Genomic DNA, 18183 nt, shown 5'->3' with positions numbered 1-18183 from the left:
TGACAGGTTTTTGGCCCACATGCTTATTTAATGGATGTATACAACGGACAATTGCTATTTAATCCTATACAAAAAAATAAACAAATGAAATTATACATTACAAAAAAGTGGTAGGTACATTCGGTAGCAATATCTGACCAAAGTGCGAACGATGCGGCAAACAGGTTTGGGTGATTAATTAAAATTTAATCAATGACGCTAGCTAAAGATAAGGTTAAAATGTAATCACCGGGCGTTTGTAAACAAAGTAGAGTTTGAAGTGACTGGAAAGCCAGCAGTACATTTTAAGTCTAAGAGTCATAATGATAACAAACTTAAAGATCTTAAAAAGTCAAACAAAAATAAACAATATACAGTGTGATTGTAAAATCGTGAAACGGTGTAATATTTTTTTTTTACTATTATAGAGAAAGTAATGAGACTTGGTATAAATAATAGTCATAAATGTCTACTCTTTTAAGCTTTTATCACTTTTTTATCCCTTAAGGGGGCGGTCCATGAGGATTCGGACAAAATTCATAGCAGGATAGGTCGAGTTTCGTATAAAATTTAAGCCCATAGGTCACGTTGCCGCAAACCATAACTCAAACGGACAAACGAGTCAAAAATTACAACTGTTCAAAGATTTACTGGAAATACAATGTCATTATACAATCCTCAGGGGGCACCCGCTAGAATTCGGAATAAAATCATAAAATTAAGCATAGGCCGGTATGCACATAAAATTAAAGATTTTTATTAGTAGAATACAACGCCCCAAATTTAAGCTCAAGAGAAAAACTGAAAAACTGAGTAAAAAATGACAGCGGTTCAAAGATTCAAAATGGCAGATTCAAGAAATATTCAAACGGCTGCCAATTTTTACACGGCTGTCCGTTTGAGTTTGGGTTTGCGGCAATGTGTCAAAAATAGTAAAGTTTTTAATTTAATTAACAATCGTACTAAAAAGCTTTTAAAGGTTTGGCTACGTCTTTTTGTAGAAAAATGGCAGGAAATGATAGAAACTGAAGAAAACCACACATACCTGAGTGAGTGTTCGGGATGAGATCAACTTGACGTCTGCCACTTAGACTAGACCGGTCCATGGATTTTCAATGGAGGGGATAACACATGCCACAGCTGTTTTGTCACGTGGGAAGATCACGTGATCATCCAGTAATTGAGAGCTACAGCTGTTCAACGGTCAGACCAGCTAGTTGTTGGTTAGGCTTATCGAAAACGTCAACGGTCTCTCCCCATGTTTAGTTGTCGCCAGTTTTTAAATCAAAACCGTAGTTGATGTGAGTCACCTATGAATAGTGAACACCACTTTGCTATCTCTTCTCTATCAGAAATGTATTGAAAAAAATGTAATGCCCATCTACACATTAAACACATTGTACACATTGTACAACACACATTGTGCACATTGAAGTATTGAAGTCTACAGATTAAAAAGATAAGAAAAACTCCATGGTAATATTGGCTAAAATTTTGGATAGAGAAGAGACACCCTAGCGATCTGTGGGTTTCACCATTATTTAAGCTTTTGTAAACACTTCAAAATAAGGTGTCACTTAAGGGGGTTTACATTTAAAATTTTGAGTTGCCCCCAAAATCCCCCATTTTTTGGGGAATACTTATATTCAAAATCATGCAATGAAACTTACCGCTAATTTTGCACGACCACCAAAAGGATATCTCTGTATACTTACTTAGAACAATATTAGATGTGATTTTAGATGTGTGCATCTTGACGTTTTATTCAGCCTAATAGCAGCTAATAGTACCTAACTAATATGAACAATTTAATTGAAAAAATACAGTAAATCATTTCAAAACAAATCAAAACAAAAAATCAAAACAAAACAAACAAATAAAAGTGTACACAAAAGAGTTTGGTGCATTCGGTATCAATATTTGCCAGCAGAGCGGGCGTTGCGGCAATACACAGGTTTGTGAATCAATCGAATGTAATGCATGGCGATAGCAAGAGATGAGATTGGAATTGAACAATGATTCAGCATGCTTATACCGTATCAACTCGCTTATCTGTCAGTAGGACTGTAAAGCGATGTACTGTGTTGTCAATGACGTAAAAGTCAGTGCTTCGTAGATATCTGTGTAAGCCAAACAGCAGGGTTCACTGAACTTAACATACGATTGCCTATCTGTTGAGTAACTTATTGGTGGAATAACATTTAATTTTATGGATTTAAAATGCTTACTATGGATAAAAGGTTACTATGAAATACGTTAATGTGCATTCGATGTATGATTAAGGGGATCCGCCTCCCGCTTAAGTCAGTTTTGTAAATTTGTGGCGATTTTTTGTTTTTGATTCCAATAAATTGTACATGTTCTAAGAATTGTGTCTGCAAAATATAAAGCCATTTCGAGCATTATTTCTAATATTTTTGGATGTTTTCATAGAACCACGCGCTTCGCGATAAGCTTAAACGCTATAACTTAAACGCATATTTTCCGCAAACTAATTTTTCCATGTTTTACTACATACACGTTTGATTAACTTTTGAACCAGACTAGGTAGTCTTAAAATTTTTACCACTTAATCTCGATAGTATTTATAAACTTTTAGCGCATGGAAACCCCCCTACAAGCAAAACTAATATTTTTTTAGTTTAGATATTTTTTTTAATTTTTAAAAACAATTTTTTTATAATTAGGTGAATTTTGTATGTGAGCTAGAATAGTTTCCATGCGACAAAAGTTGTTTTTTTTTCACGTATAAAATAACAACAAAATCATTTGAATTATTTGAAAAATAAAAAAAGTTATTTTAAATGTAATATATCACAAAAATAGCACAAAAAACAGGAAAATTGCCCATATTTATTTATTTTTATTTCTATAAATCATCTTGTTTATAGTGTAGAAGGGTAAAAAACAAATATTGGATTGTAATATTATCAAAAAAGGCTAGAGGAGGTAGATCTCCTTAAAAAGTTCTAGTTAAATCCATGTAACATAAAGAAATAAAACATGTTATTCTAATTTTGAACAAAATAGGGGTTTCAGATGGTATATTTATTGCTTAGCTCTAAGACATTTCCTTGTTTTATTTTATAGAGTTTCATGATATGTTACTAATACAGCCACATACTGTTATTAATTTCTGCAGCAAATTTACTGAAGGCTTGGGTCCAAATGTAAATAGATTTTAAATATTTATTTCACTAACTAAAACCACTCTACCAAAACACATAAAATAAGAAAAACCCAAAAATGAATAAATAAAACAACCGCGCATTTGCTGAGTGGGCAGCTTGGCTGGAAAAGGATCTTGTTATTTCAACAAACATTTATGTTTATCTAAAACATTTTGTACAGTAATAACTTATATGGGCCTTTTTATTGGGTTTACCCTGAATTAGTTCCTAATAGTTATTATTTTCGTATAGAGGGTAAAAATTTGAACTAAACTTCAATAGCATAACTAAATTTTAGAGCTAATTTTATAGTTACAAGATAATAGCTAAACAATTTATATAAATTCTGACAATACATTGGTTTTAAAATGAAATTGAGATGAGTACAGTAAATATGGTACTGTACAGAAACCTGTTTAATGCAATTTTATATGTTGTTAGCTAGAAAATGCCGAAATGAGTATAACAACTTATTTGTGCCACTTTTGGCATATCAGAAACTATAACATTTAGAAAATGCCATAAACCGGGGACTTCGCCTATTTTAAAATTTTCATTTAAGATATAAATTATTTTTTAATAATACTATTTTTAATATAGTGATCCAGTTTTAAAATTGATTTCCAAAACCCCATGTTGTAAATGTAATTTTAAGACTTGATTGATCTTTTTTATACATTTCTAAACCTTATATTTTAGGGATACTATCTGTGCATATTCAATATTTTTACAGCCATGAAAATATATGTTGGAATTTTTTTGTCGTTTTTTTAAAATTAGTATTACAAAAATTAAAGTCAAATGTTAAATGTTAGGGTTATATCATATAATTTCTTTCTAAAAACGTTCACTCAAAAGAACTTTTGAGGAAAATTATTGAATGTCTGAACAGAGGGATGACAAAGCATTTTTAAGGACTACGCACTCACGAGCAAACAATGAACTAAGCAACTTAAGTTGTTTGATGTGTGTACTGTACTAATATCACTTAATCTATACCAACAACTATTTGATTTGTGATCTTCCAAACTCTGATACTGCACGGCACGGAGGGAAGGCTAGTTCCAGAACTTTAGTAATCAACCAATAATTGATGTAGTTAAGGCTCTCGGCTATTAGTTAACGCTTAGTGTGTGATGAAGATTAGGCATACTGATATGTACCTACGTGCTAATGATGGTATATCCCTAAGTGACGTTGTCAACTTATTTAATCAATCGATTAGCAATAATCGATTAGAAGAAAATATACAAATTTTAGTTCACAACGTATGGCGTAAAAAATATAATTTTTAAAGCTTGTATTTTACTTGTAAGATACTACAGAATAGAACATTAATAATAATATTATGAACAAGAAAATTAAACAACAGTAAAATTATAATTGAAACTGCCAATGTACTTTTTTTTTAAATAAATCAAATAAAGGATGATTCAGAAAATTCATCAGAAGTAACGTTTTTTTAATGGAAAAATATCATCTAAAAAATTTCAATATTTTGATCCAAAAGATAGGACCAACATTACCACAGTAAACACAATAAATAGTTGAAGAAAATTGCAGGCGTAAATCATAAATATTATTATATTTATAGTCTTATAACTGTGTGAATGCATTATAACAACAATTAACATAAAGCTATACCGTGGTATAATAATTTAACTGTTTTGATTTGTAAAGTAAACAAGTTTAGATCTAGGTATCAAAAACTAATTTTGATCAAATAGTAATATTTCAATACTTTTGAAAATAGTTAATTATTGTCTCTCTCAATAAAAATATAATATTCTACTGTGATGAAATATTTATAACTAAGTAAACATATGATGTTATTGAAATTGTTGAATCACAGGTCGCAAATTCGGAACTATCTCATCTGCATGATATTAATATTGGACAATATGGTTGGCTGTCCAAATAAAATAAACAATCAATTAATATTCTCTAGTGAATATCCAACAAACCATTATAATTACTGGCTGCAGGAAACATGATTATCGATGCACGGGGATTTCAAACGTCACATGTTAATTTGATATGAGAAACGTCAAAGGATCCGTCACAGTCAGTAATTCCGTTTCCTGGAATTAATATTGAGGAAAAGTGTAGTAGAACGTTTGAATCATGTTTAATTTGCATTTGTATGAAAACTATCTCAATATATCTTGATTTATTTCATAGTATAGAAAATGTAGCATAGTATTCTACGGAAAATTTCATTCGCAGTTTTTTTGTTTGCCATAAACATGTATGTGACTTAAAATAAATATCAAAGTGTTACAGCAGAGTATATGTGGCATTGTATATCGATGGTTCTTTATTTAGCTGGGGGACTATCTATGTAATTCTGTCTCTCATTATAAAGATTTACTTCATTTTGTTTTCACGTTTGAAATACAGTAATTAACTTTACATTCACAGGAACATAAATTCTAAGTAAAAAAAATCGTTATTTAAGAGACTGAACATGACCATGACTGAACAAAATTATGGGTTTGCTAACTAAGGGTCTTAACACACAAATTAAGAGTTTAAAATTCCTAGTTTATATTTTTAATGAGCCCTTTATTGAATAACAAATTATTCCAAATCTATAAGCCACAAAACCATCTCAGTTACCACATAAAGCTTTTCATATAATACGAAACATGAATTACTCCTAAAATTAATCGTTCTCTTCATATCTAACTTGTTTGAAACCGCCTGATCATGAATCATTTTAATTTATCATGCTCACATCATAAGCCTTTTGGCTGCGAAAAAAAATGAAGTGTATAAACTTATAAACAACCAAATTGGTTCGATAGTGAGTAAGAGAGAGAGAACTTCGGCACTAAACTATTATGCGTTCGCCTCATGGTGTCACTATCTGAAATGTATCCAGTATGGTTATTTTTGGTTCGTTTGATCAAAAATGGTTGCTTATTTTCCTAAAAAATGCAACAACATTATAAAATATAGTATAAAATACTCACATTTTGATCACGTATACCTATATAATTACCTAGGCCGTGGCCTTGACTACGAATTCAGGGCAGCGATTCTGTGAGTCCACTTCTCCGTGGGAAGTGGGATTTGAACTTGGGACTTATTGGAACCAAGTAACGAGCTATATCATTTAACCAGCTAGCGGAAAATCACATAAGATCAGTTAATTAGTGAGCTGTTCAGGCCGATCCCTTGCTTTTTGTACGTTAAAAGTACATGTTTTTGTAACCCAATTGGTCATCAACCCTTCTTAAACAAAACTTCCTTCATTGTTTACTCGTTTACTGAATTGCATTGATACTTCTACTTTGACCAAGTATGTAAACCGATATAAGTTCTATCTTCCTTGTAATAGACCCCGTGCTACTCTGGGGCGAGGTAGCATGTTTATAACATAATATAGTAGGTACACGACAACATTGCTGCCCTCCCCACCTTTATACATACACCTGCGGCCTGTATAATAGACAGGGCGGCCGGTGTCATTTAACCCACCGCATTTAATTTAGGTAAGCCTTAGCCGTAAGCTGTAGTTTAGTTTTTAAGTTGAAGCTCAAAGGTAATTGAAGACAATGAGTTGTTATTATTATTTTACTAAAACAAGTCGATTTTACTATAATATGTAATAGAACAATAGAAATTCTAATTGTTAACATTATTTTTGTTTTAAAAGAAGAGAAAATAAACTCCTCACTAATTAATCCTAGTAAATTTACATCAGCAAAATAAAACTTTACTAATTGCACTTTTGTTGAATTTACAAACCATCACCGATTTACTTAGAAAACTATTAAACAGATATTCAACAAAAATCTGAATGATGCTATTTTTTCAAATTAACTTCAACGAAAACAAATTTTATGGCGTACAAATAATAATCTTCTTTGCGTTATTCACACCGTAGGATTTTTAACGCTTTGAAAGGTAAGAGTCCAAATCTGAATGATGCTATTTTTTTCAAATTAACTTCAACGAAAACAAATTTTATGGCGTACAAATAATAATCTTCTTTGTGTTATTCACACCGTAGGATTTTTAACGCTTTGAAAGGTAAGAGTCCATTAGGATGAGAAATCTACTTAGGGAGTATGTTTTATCTAGGAGAATACTAAATAAATAACAATTGACATTATTAACAAACACCTTTATATCTGCAATGAGATTTTTTATCTTTATTTTGAAATGTTTGTTTGTATAAAGAATCTGTTGGGAGCAGAACCTGTACCTCTTAACCTCTGCTTTTTGAACTGTCAAATTTAAGTATTTACAGCTGACTTTAATTAATTGATATATTTACATTCTTTCAAAATGTAAACATGAAAAATTTGGAAGCCCATGGGGCGTAGTCCAAGGGAAATATGAAAATTAAACGATATAATATTGCATTGTCATCCATTTGTGAGCAATGTTTCAAATTTCAAATCTCTAGCTCATCAGGAACTTCGTTTGAAATTGATATCAAAATTTGTAGGAAAGCGAGCTAATAAAAAGAAGCTTATGGGGCGTAGCCCAAGGGAAATATGAAAATTAAATGATATAGTATTGCATTGTCATCTATTTGTCGTCCATTTGTGAGCTATGTTTCAAATTTCAAATCTCTAGCTCATCGGGAAGTATCAAAATTTGAAAGAAAGCGAGTTAATAAAAACAAGCCCATGGGGCGTAGCCCAAGGGAAATATGGAAATTAAATGATATAATATTGCATTGTCATCCATTTGTGAGCAATGTTTCAAATTTCAAGTCTCTAGCTCATCAGGAACTTCGTTTGAAATTGATATCATAATTTGTAGGAAAGCGAGCTAATAAAAAGAAGCTTATGGGGCGTAGCCCAAGGGAAATATGAAAATTAAATGATATAGTATTGCATTGTCATCTATTTGTCGTCCATTTGTGAACTATGTTTCAAATTTCAAATCTCTAGCTCATCGGGAAGTATCAAAATTTGAAAGAAAGCGAGTTAATAAAAACAAGACCATGGGGCGTAGCCCAAGGGAAATATGGAAATTAAATAATATAATATTGCGTTGTCTTCCATTTGTGAGCTATGTTTCAAGTTTCAAGTCTCTAGCTCATCGGGAAGTTAGTATAAAATTGATCGCAAAATTTGTACCGGACAAGAAAGCGAGCTAATAAAAACGTTTTAAAATAGTAATCGTCAACAATGTAATAATTTATTAATAATGATTTATTTGCAACACAACATAATAATCATTGACATAAAACTAAATTCAAAACTAAACAATCAAAAACTGAAACTATATTTTGGGAAACCAAAACCAGTATATGTGACAATTATAAAGGCCAGCAATATTGTTGGTAGTACTTAGACCCACCTGCTGCGGTTTATGTTGGCAACCCTGTTCATTATATTTCATTACTGATTTGATAGCTGCTTTCATTATCGATACATTCTTATTTACAAAGAAAATTGTTTGGTAGAGTCATTTGATCGAAATACAAAATTCACATACAACAAGTTTATGTCAGGGAGTTTTATGATTAAGCATCTTAAGAGTTACTCACTTGCCCCCATGGTTATTTTACGCGAGGATCTATATAGTATATTATGGTTTACCAAATAAAGGCCTCCACTTCCTTCGATCCTCTGCGTCTTCTTAAGTGGCTCTCACGACACACGTCTTTTATCAGTTCAGGTTTCAGCCATTCTTTTGATCGTACAGAGGGTCACTATCCAATTTTCACTGCTACATTTGTTTTCTCATAACTTTACTTCACATATCTCTCTTCCTATTAAATGTTCGGTCCATCTCAGACATCTGTATGTTTCACCAATAGCTTCGTCATGCTTTGTCCTTCGTTCGCAAATTTTTTTGTCCCAAAGATTTTTTTGGTGACCTCTGAAAGTAATTTCATTAGTCGTAAATATATGATGTGTTATGATGAATTAGATCAAAAACATATATTTCTGATTTTAGACTTAAAGGCCAGATTTTTTAGGTTAATATAAAAAAAAAACATTCTTGACCTTGTTTTTTTAAATTAACAAGTGGGTTGATTAGTCATTTAATATATTTAAATATAGGCCTATTTAAATATATTTGGTCTTAAGAAATTTTTTGTAGATATAATTTTAGCTATACAGGGTGTCCCGTAACTCTCTGGACAAATGTATGTGACAAACACACACCCCAACACAAACCCTAACAAATATGAAATTAATGTAAAGTTAATATGGCTAGTTGTAACAACTATCGTCAGACATTTGAACAAACAATTAGTAAGATAAAAATAAATAGTACTAGCTGTAACCCGCGGGCTTTGCCCTGTTTAACTTCTTAATTTTCAAGATGATCTCGTTCGCATGGCTCAATCACGTCCTGGTTGAAGTTCGTTCGCTACGCTCACTCACCTTTAGGTTGGAGCTCGTTCGCTGCGCTCAATTGCCTTCAGGTTAGCTCGTTCGCTACGCTCACTTGCCTTCAGGTTAGCTCGTTCACTACGCTAACTCGCCTCCAGGTTGAAGTTCGTTCGCTATGCTCACTCACCTTTTGGTTGCAAATTAGCTGTTGTCATAAATAAAAGAAATAATAGTGCTGCACCCTGTTGGTAATCCTTGTAACTTTAATGCTATTGAACATCATAGAACTGAACCAACTTGTTTAATTGAAACAGCTGTTAAGATTCATTAATTCCATTTCTCATAAGGTTAACATGGGGAACTTCAGAGCCACTGGGGCGGAGCCGATTAGACGGATCACGAAATTGATGGTGTATAAACCTATTCCATGAAATTCTACATGTATGTACCAAGTTTCGTGGTAATCGGTTCAGCGGTGTCTGAGTTTATCACTGCCAAATATATATACAAACATCCTCTTTTATACTTATAGAAGATACTGCATAAGCATTTTTTTTTACCAACGGAGGGTTGTTTTTGCTACAAAGCTTGGTGTGAAAGTCTATGATCCGCTTAGCTCTGGTTGATTGGGTTGATCCATATTTGCTGACCCTGTGTTTGACTTGCGATTACTGGCGACCCAATAACACATGAGACTGGTAATTACTCCTGGATTCTATTAGAAACTAAAATTCTTCTTATATTTATTGATAAATCACGTTTCATAAGCGGTCTAGTTTTATTTTACTGCTATTAACATGTTAATATTCTTAACAGATGTTTTTGTAGGTATTCAAATGTACTAATACTTCTTAATTCTCTATTTACAACGGACCATCTACATAACATTGGCGTATTTGCGTAGCATAATTGATTGAATTATGGTGATACGATTACTGTACAGTCCCTCAACCACACAATAATTCTGTTAAACAGGAATTACCTGTCATAACCGCCAGTGTTACACCTAGCAATTAATCATCATTATTAGCCATTTATTAATAGGATTTCATTGTATTGATGACATAAAATCATCATTTATTGCAATCGGCAGTTGTGTTCATATTGGCTGTACGTAACTTAAAAGATTATCTTTAAGCTTTTGAACAATGTTGAAAAAGTTGTGCCATACCAGTTTATTATCGCTGCATGATTCGACCAGTGACATTTGTAAATTGTATTATTTTGTCGTAAGTTATGAAACAAACTCTTAGTATAAAATAATTAAATTTGATATTATATGGTTATATCTCCACACGGGATTTTCATAACTCCGAAGTTCAATGTTAACATGTAATCTATAGATATTTTGTCAAGTCATTGTGGTACTCTACTGTTTATTTGTTAACATAAAACGACTACAGACAACTTTAGAACCGTCTGCAGATAATCTAGAAGAAATATTAGCCCTAACAATCTCCATGGAATATATTTAGTTAAGGGCAGTATCAGCATTAAACAAATAAAAGAGTAAAATAAAATACAGTTACATTGGCAATAACCCATTAAGGTAAATCATTCCTCTACCATGTGCGTTACTACATTTTGTCACACGCTTTGCACTTCTTAATCGTATATACAACGAATCAATTATACAGTTTTGTCGGTTATAGCTGTAATACCGCATAATATGTTTAAAACCTGTTTTCTCAGCTCGTGTACATATCAGGGGAAATCTTTATATACCGTTAGAAATATATTTTCCTGTAGATGTGCATAACCCCTTAATAAATTGAAATTGGCAAAAAATAGGCACACAAAATTAATTAAAAACGTTTAACATGGTATTACGGGTTGCCATGCTGATGACGAAATAACAACGCAATATAAACAGAAAATTAAATCAAATTAAAGAAATTAAAATCACATTTTTATTTACAGCGTGGGGTGAACATAGAGATGTCTGTACTTTACATATTTTTGGTCGAGTTTTCGACCACTGGACTAGTCCTTAATAATGAGTGGCCTATCTTACTATCCCGTGGAGTGCACCTAAAATACGAGATGAAACAGATCGAATGATGAAAAATATCAATTTATCCCTAAAGGTAACATTTTATGATAAAACATAAAGCTTATACCCACTTAAAACCTCTTATATTATAAAACAAGATTTATTATTTTGAAATTTGTTGGTTGTTACAAACCACACATAGGAGAAGGGTCCACTCCAATGATAACATGTCAATCCTCGCAACGTTTTTACCTCCTGTGTTTGACAACGCGCTGGTTGATGCCGTTGGTCACAATCTAGATACACTATCAATTATAGGATATGCAAGGTTTATTGTGGTAGGGTTTAAACATTATACTTCAATACAGGTTAAATATATTACAAGTGTTATTGGTTTACTCAAAGCTCATTAGCTGAGTTTATGCTTTCCATTTAAACTTAAACTAATCAATGTTTACTTAATGTTGTACCTATTTTAACTAACGGGGTTAGAAAAACAAACTCTTGTTATAGTTGTTATACTCTCATGTGGCCTAACAGTAAAAAAATATATTGTTATGTATGACCACATTGAGAACTATTTGTCTTTTGCGTATTGATTCTCTTATTCTCATGTGTTATAACTTACGAAACAAGATTAACGGTTATTGTCATGTTAAAGCAATAGAATGGTACAGTTTTGAACGAAGACAAAGTTACAAAAAGTTCTTGGACTTATTTGTAAAACCCAAACCTAAGAGAGTACATTACCACTAAGTACATAACAAAAACAATTACTAATATAATTGGAAACAAATTTAAATCTTAAATAGTTAACGAATTTGGTAAAACAGACATTTGAAATGTATTGAATATACAGTTATTAAAATATTCACAATGATAAAGTATTTGTAGTTTTCAATAAAATGGTTTTCAATAAATTAAATTTCACATAAATATTAATAACTGTTTCAAACGTTGACAAAACTGTTGCAGTTTGACACTAATTTACATATTATTCAAATCAGCGCACATTGAGATTGAAATAAATACAAAATATTTCAGTTTCATTAAAGAATAATAATCCAGGTGTAGTAATTGATTTGCAATTCTACCACAAAAGATGTTCTAGTTACATATTATTAGACAATAAAGTATGGGCTTGGACAACGTGTTTTATTATTATACATATTTGTAAACAGGAAAATTCTTTTAAAAATTAGTTTATTTCAAAGGAAATTTAAATAAACATTTACTGGGTGAAATATACAATTCGCGATGTATTTGTACATAATAACATGTAGGGCCAAATTTAACCAAACGGATCTGAACACAGGTGTTTATCAAGCCTGTTTACATTGGTCAAACCAAACAGCTGATGTCCCCTTCAAACACAGTGAAGCCTACTGCAAACAAAGTACTACGTACTCTGTACTCAGAATACGGTACAAGGAGAAACTCTAGCTATTGTGAAACATATGCAGGGATTCGCCAAATAATAGATTTGTTGAAGTCAATGTTTTAAATTTATTATTTTATAAGTCGTTTATTTGATTATAATCTTTTGCAAATGAGGTGTACGTTTGTCTTTACATCATTCAAAAAAAAAAAAAAAAAAAAAAAAAAACTATACTATTGATCAAATCTTTACTAGAGGAGAGGCTATATGGAGGAATATCTTAGTTATATTGTAGCGTAAATTTAGAACACGATCATTGGTGTTTGAAGTTCTGAAAAATAATTATATTAAGTACAAGGGAATTAAAGGCACATTTCTATTTATATATTTTTCTATTTCTATTTTATTTTGGATTTTACACAACATGGTCAAGCTAATAATTTAATTAAACAATAATTACTGTCTTCTCTGGTACTTGAAGTTAATTTGGATGTAGAATAAGAAGACTTATTCTTTGGTATCCCTGAATGAAAAAATAGTACCTCTTTAAGACAATGTTATATACATATATTATCATAACCACAAACAAACTGCAGTGATTTTATACACTTAAGTAAGTTGTATTTTTAATTGTATTTAGTTAAATACAATTTCACTTAAGGAATTGCTGCTACACATATTTACTGAATATAATTGAATTCGGTTTGATCATTTGGAATATTACCCTGTATAAGCGACGATTACAGCAAGGACAGCAATAATGTTGGCAACACTTATTCTCACCTGCTGCGGTGTAAGTATTGGCAAACCTGTTGTGTTGATTGTATATTGTTACCTCTACTGTTAACAATGTTGTTTCTATACTCATTTGCATTTTACAATTTTACAAAAGAGCCCTCTCCTGAAATGTTGTATATAAAAGTGCTAGTAGAATTAATTGTGAGGATCCGTCGTATTAATTTAACCATCGTGTTGAAACTGTGTAAGATTAGAAAGTACAAAAATGTAATTATACCTTTAACATATATGATGAAAGTTGTCAACTGCATGTAGAAGAAACAACATTTTATTTACACACGAGAACAATGTTGATAGAAAAATTCAGGTTTCACACAGACGGCTAGCTTGGTGTAAAAGTCTATGATCCGCTTAACTCTGGTTGATTGGGATGATCCATATTTGCTGACCCTGTGTTTGACTTACGATTACTGGCGACCCAATAACACATGAGACTGGTAATTACTCCTGGATTCTATTAGAAAATGATATAGCGTTTGATTTTATTTTCAGTATTTTACATTATTATCCACGGGTAACTTTTGTTTTCTACATTCAAGAAGCTTGGGAATTGAGTGTATTGCTTGTTTCGTGGTTAGCGTCTCGGACTTCGTCGCAGGAGGGACGAGTTCCGATCCCGGCACATCCACAAAACTTAAATGAGCTTGGACCACCTTATACTGAAGGACTTAAGACAAAACCAACACTTTGACTTAAATTAACAATAGTGTGTCATAAGAAAAAAGGAGGAAACATTATTTTGACTTTATTACTAGACAAATCCTGTTCCCGATGTATTAGGTTTGATTGGATTGATAGAACGCCCAAGTCAGTTTTAGTACTAGAAGACAAAAAATATTCTTGGATGAGTTAGATACCATATTTTTGTAATAAGATCAGCTGCTTCTATAGCTTACCATTGAAAGCTCAATGATCAAGGACCGTCAAAAACTACTGGCTTTTCTCTTGATTGAACGTACTGATTACTAGGTGATCACTATAACTACTGTTCATTTATTGTTTGGAGTTGAATAAAGAGCATGAAGTACTGTACTTTGTACATTATGGTCTAGTCGTCTAGTCAATAGCCTACGATTTCATGTTATATGAAAATATTGTAGATAGTGGTAGTAATGTATAGCAGTCTGTATTGTGCAATAGCCTTATAATAAAAAAATATTTTTAATCAATTTTGTAGTAGCAGTAAGCTTACATTCTGAATAGACTAGTACACTACAGGATAGTGAACTTGGTAGATTCATAGTTGTCTGTCCAGTCTAACTTACTTTTTGATGATCATTAACAAATAATGACCCCCATTTTGCAGATGTGTAAAAATATATATCATGTCTCATTGTATCACTGTAATCACTAGTAATATTTTCGTATAAAATATTTTCCAACATAGTTGTGGTAGTAAATAATACACAAATAGGATAGTGTGAATAAAATTCAATTTGTGAAACAGTGACGTGTTTGTTTGACTAATCAATTGCCGTGATACAATTACTGTTAATTACTGTCACTCAACTGCTCAGTAATTCCCTTAAACTGGAATTACCCGTCATTCACATAAGCGATGATTGTATCAATTACTCACTATTTATGTCCACGTCGTTACTGGATTTGTTATGCAGCCCTAAATTTCATCCCTGTTGTTGTTGATAATGGTTTGATATTTTTACCTCTAGATTACAAATGAATGTAAAGCTCAGCATTTTGGGACTGGGTAAAAAAATCTGCATTCATTAAATTTTAAATAGTGATGTAAGCAGTCACTTTTTTATAAAATTTTTGGATCCCATAATGATCCAACTATAAGAATTTGGAAATTAATTTTTAGAAAAAACGTATATTAATTTATCTATTTATCTATTCAATTTTAGTGAAAAGAACCTCATTTAAATAATAGAAATACTTTAAATAAAAGCTTAGAGGTTTCCACTAAATATTATTGTTTAATTTATCAAACTTTTAAATTAATTAACAAATTATTAATTAATTAATTGTCTAGAACAAATACAAATGAACCACTTTGTTAGAAAAGCCTAGAAGAATGTCCCTTTGTTTATTTTTTTTCTTCTTAGCAACCAAAATTCAATAGTAGTGTTATAAAACGATTGTGAAATAGCTTCGGTAACGTTACATCGTAAAAAACCGGTTAATCTAAGCTAATTGGTAAAATGTTGTTCATTGCGGACATTTTCCATCACGAATGTAAAAAACAATACACAACGTTTTGGGATCTGGAATCTGATCCCGTCCTCAGGTGAAAAAAACTTAACTAACACATTACAACTAACAATACACAAACGCCCAACCTAAGTTGGAATACCCAAACGTATTTAAAACCTACCTTAAGAATTGAGTATAGTTTTAAAGTAGTAATTAAAGGCTAGTTACATAAAATAAAACGTCTAAAACTCTTCGTGGAACACCGTGTACCTATTGTAAGTGTCCTTATTGCCATTACTATAATAATTAAACGTGTACCTATTACTAATAAAATTAATAAATATATGGTGTAGAAACATTTCGATACTCATTTTAAGATTAAATAAAGCTTCTATAATACTTATTAAGTGAAAATAATAATGATTGCAAATTTAATACAGTGGTTAAAGTCTTTTTGGATTTCATTAGAAACCAATGATTTAATTGCATAATTACTGTACTTTTGGTCATCGATTATTTAAAGTTTAATTTAAAGTTTGGCAAGCTAAAATTTAACATCGAGTAAACTTAAATATTTTTAAATTACGTTCCCTAGCATTAGCTTAAACTACAATGTGATTAATAAACTCAAAAAATTCTACATTCTAAGTTCAATAACGATAAGTTAGAAAATTATTATTCCATGACGAAATAGAATGTGACTTAAGTCATATAAAACTTTAATAACTACGGTATGAATCCTTGATTAATAATGAAACCCAAAAATTTAAAGAATTTATTTATCTAATTTAATACATCTATGTAGGCCAAAAAAGTAACGTAACCTAAAACACCTCTTTGCATGTATTGGTCTTGAAACTGAACAAAAATATTTAGCAGGTTATTTCTTATACATTTTGATTTATACATGCTATTAAAAGTCAAAACTTGTGCAGGGTTTTCTCTCAAGCAAGATTATACGAGTATTTAAAAACATCATAAAGACAATATGTGCAGAGTTTGCAAAATCATTTGCCAACATATGAGTTAACTTTTTTCTCTGACTAAACAATTGTGCGATTGGTAGTAAAAAAATAGTTTGGTAGTTACATCTCACGACAAGAATAAATCTAAAACTATCAAAATAAATAAAGGCAACTGAACCTATTGATTAATGGATATACGACATCGAGCCAAATATAGATGATTAATATAGCTAAAGCTATCCCTACGATGTATGCTATGTTTGTAGATGACAAACATCAATGTTTGTGTAGGTCCACTAGGATGAGAAGCCCACTTGACCTTCCAGCTAATCAAATATCTAGAAACACTACGTACACTGTATACTTGCTAAAGATTGCATGAACTGTTGTTAAAAATATAAATATTAATAAGTTAAAACTTTTGCAGCTAATACCTTCATCTCAATAGAAATTGTCCATTGGAGTGCTAAGAATACTGCAGCAATGTATTTTAATTACTAAGAAAATCTATTAACTGTTGTAGTATGATAAAGAGAGGGAAAATTTCATTGTTTTGTAAAATTATTATGTAATATTTTCCCACAAACTAACTTACCTTTACCAAGCGTATTAAAAAAATAAACTTGCTAAGGACATACTGCGTTACAATTAGTATTTTATTTTCTTCAATTCTTGATCGCTTCCAAAGTTTACCAGTACAACAAATTATTAAATTATTTAACTTAAAATGTAATTTAATAATATTATTACAAATTATCAAAATGTTACATATAGGTGAAGTTATAAGGAAATAATATTACATTTTACCAAACTAGTTATTGATTTTTGAAATATGATAAAAAGTTATTCTTTTTTCATTTCAATTTTAATCATAAAATATGATAGAAAAATATATAAAATTGATCAGGCGTTCATGATATAAATGTTAGCAGGTTGAAATATTCATTCTTTTAATTTTTAAATCACTTGTCTTGTCTTTAAACTTTTTGTATGGAGACTTTACAATAGACGTGAAATGAAAAGGACAGTTTATAGCCTTTTAATATCTGAAAAACATCCTATCTTCTTTTTATGAAAACTACACTTTGACTAAAATTTAAAATTTAATTATAATAGATTTCTTGCTACGAAACAGAGAACAAAACAGATATATCACTTTTCTAGTATAAAACAAAATTTATTCTCATAAAAATTAACTAAAACTAATTTATCATGTATAATAGGGCACTCAATTGCTAAAAAGAATGAAAATATATATTGTTTACTTTATTCTTACGCATGTTTCCATCTTTAAAAGGTAATATTCTAGAGGAATCACAAAATAAACGAAAATATCGATTCCTTAGCGTTGTTTTTGTATTTACACAATTCTAAAAATAAATTAAGTAAGTTATAGGTTATTGTTTACATAAGAGTTGGATATTTAATTATATCTAAC

The sequence above is a fragment of the Macrosteles quadrilineatus genome, unplaced genomic scaffold, assembly GCF_028750875.1.
Source record: "Macrosteles quadrilineatus isolate MER2022 unplaced genomic scaffold, UCM_ALF_1.0 Scaffold_4__1_contigs__length_99947679, whole genome shotgun sequence".
NCBI lineage: Eukaryota > Metazoa > Arthropoda > Insecta > Hemiptera > Cicadellidae > Macrosteles > Macrosteles quadrilineatus.
Note: the sequence above shows the minus strand (reverse complement) of the source record.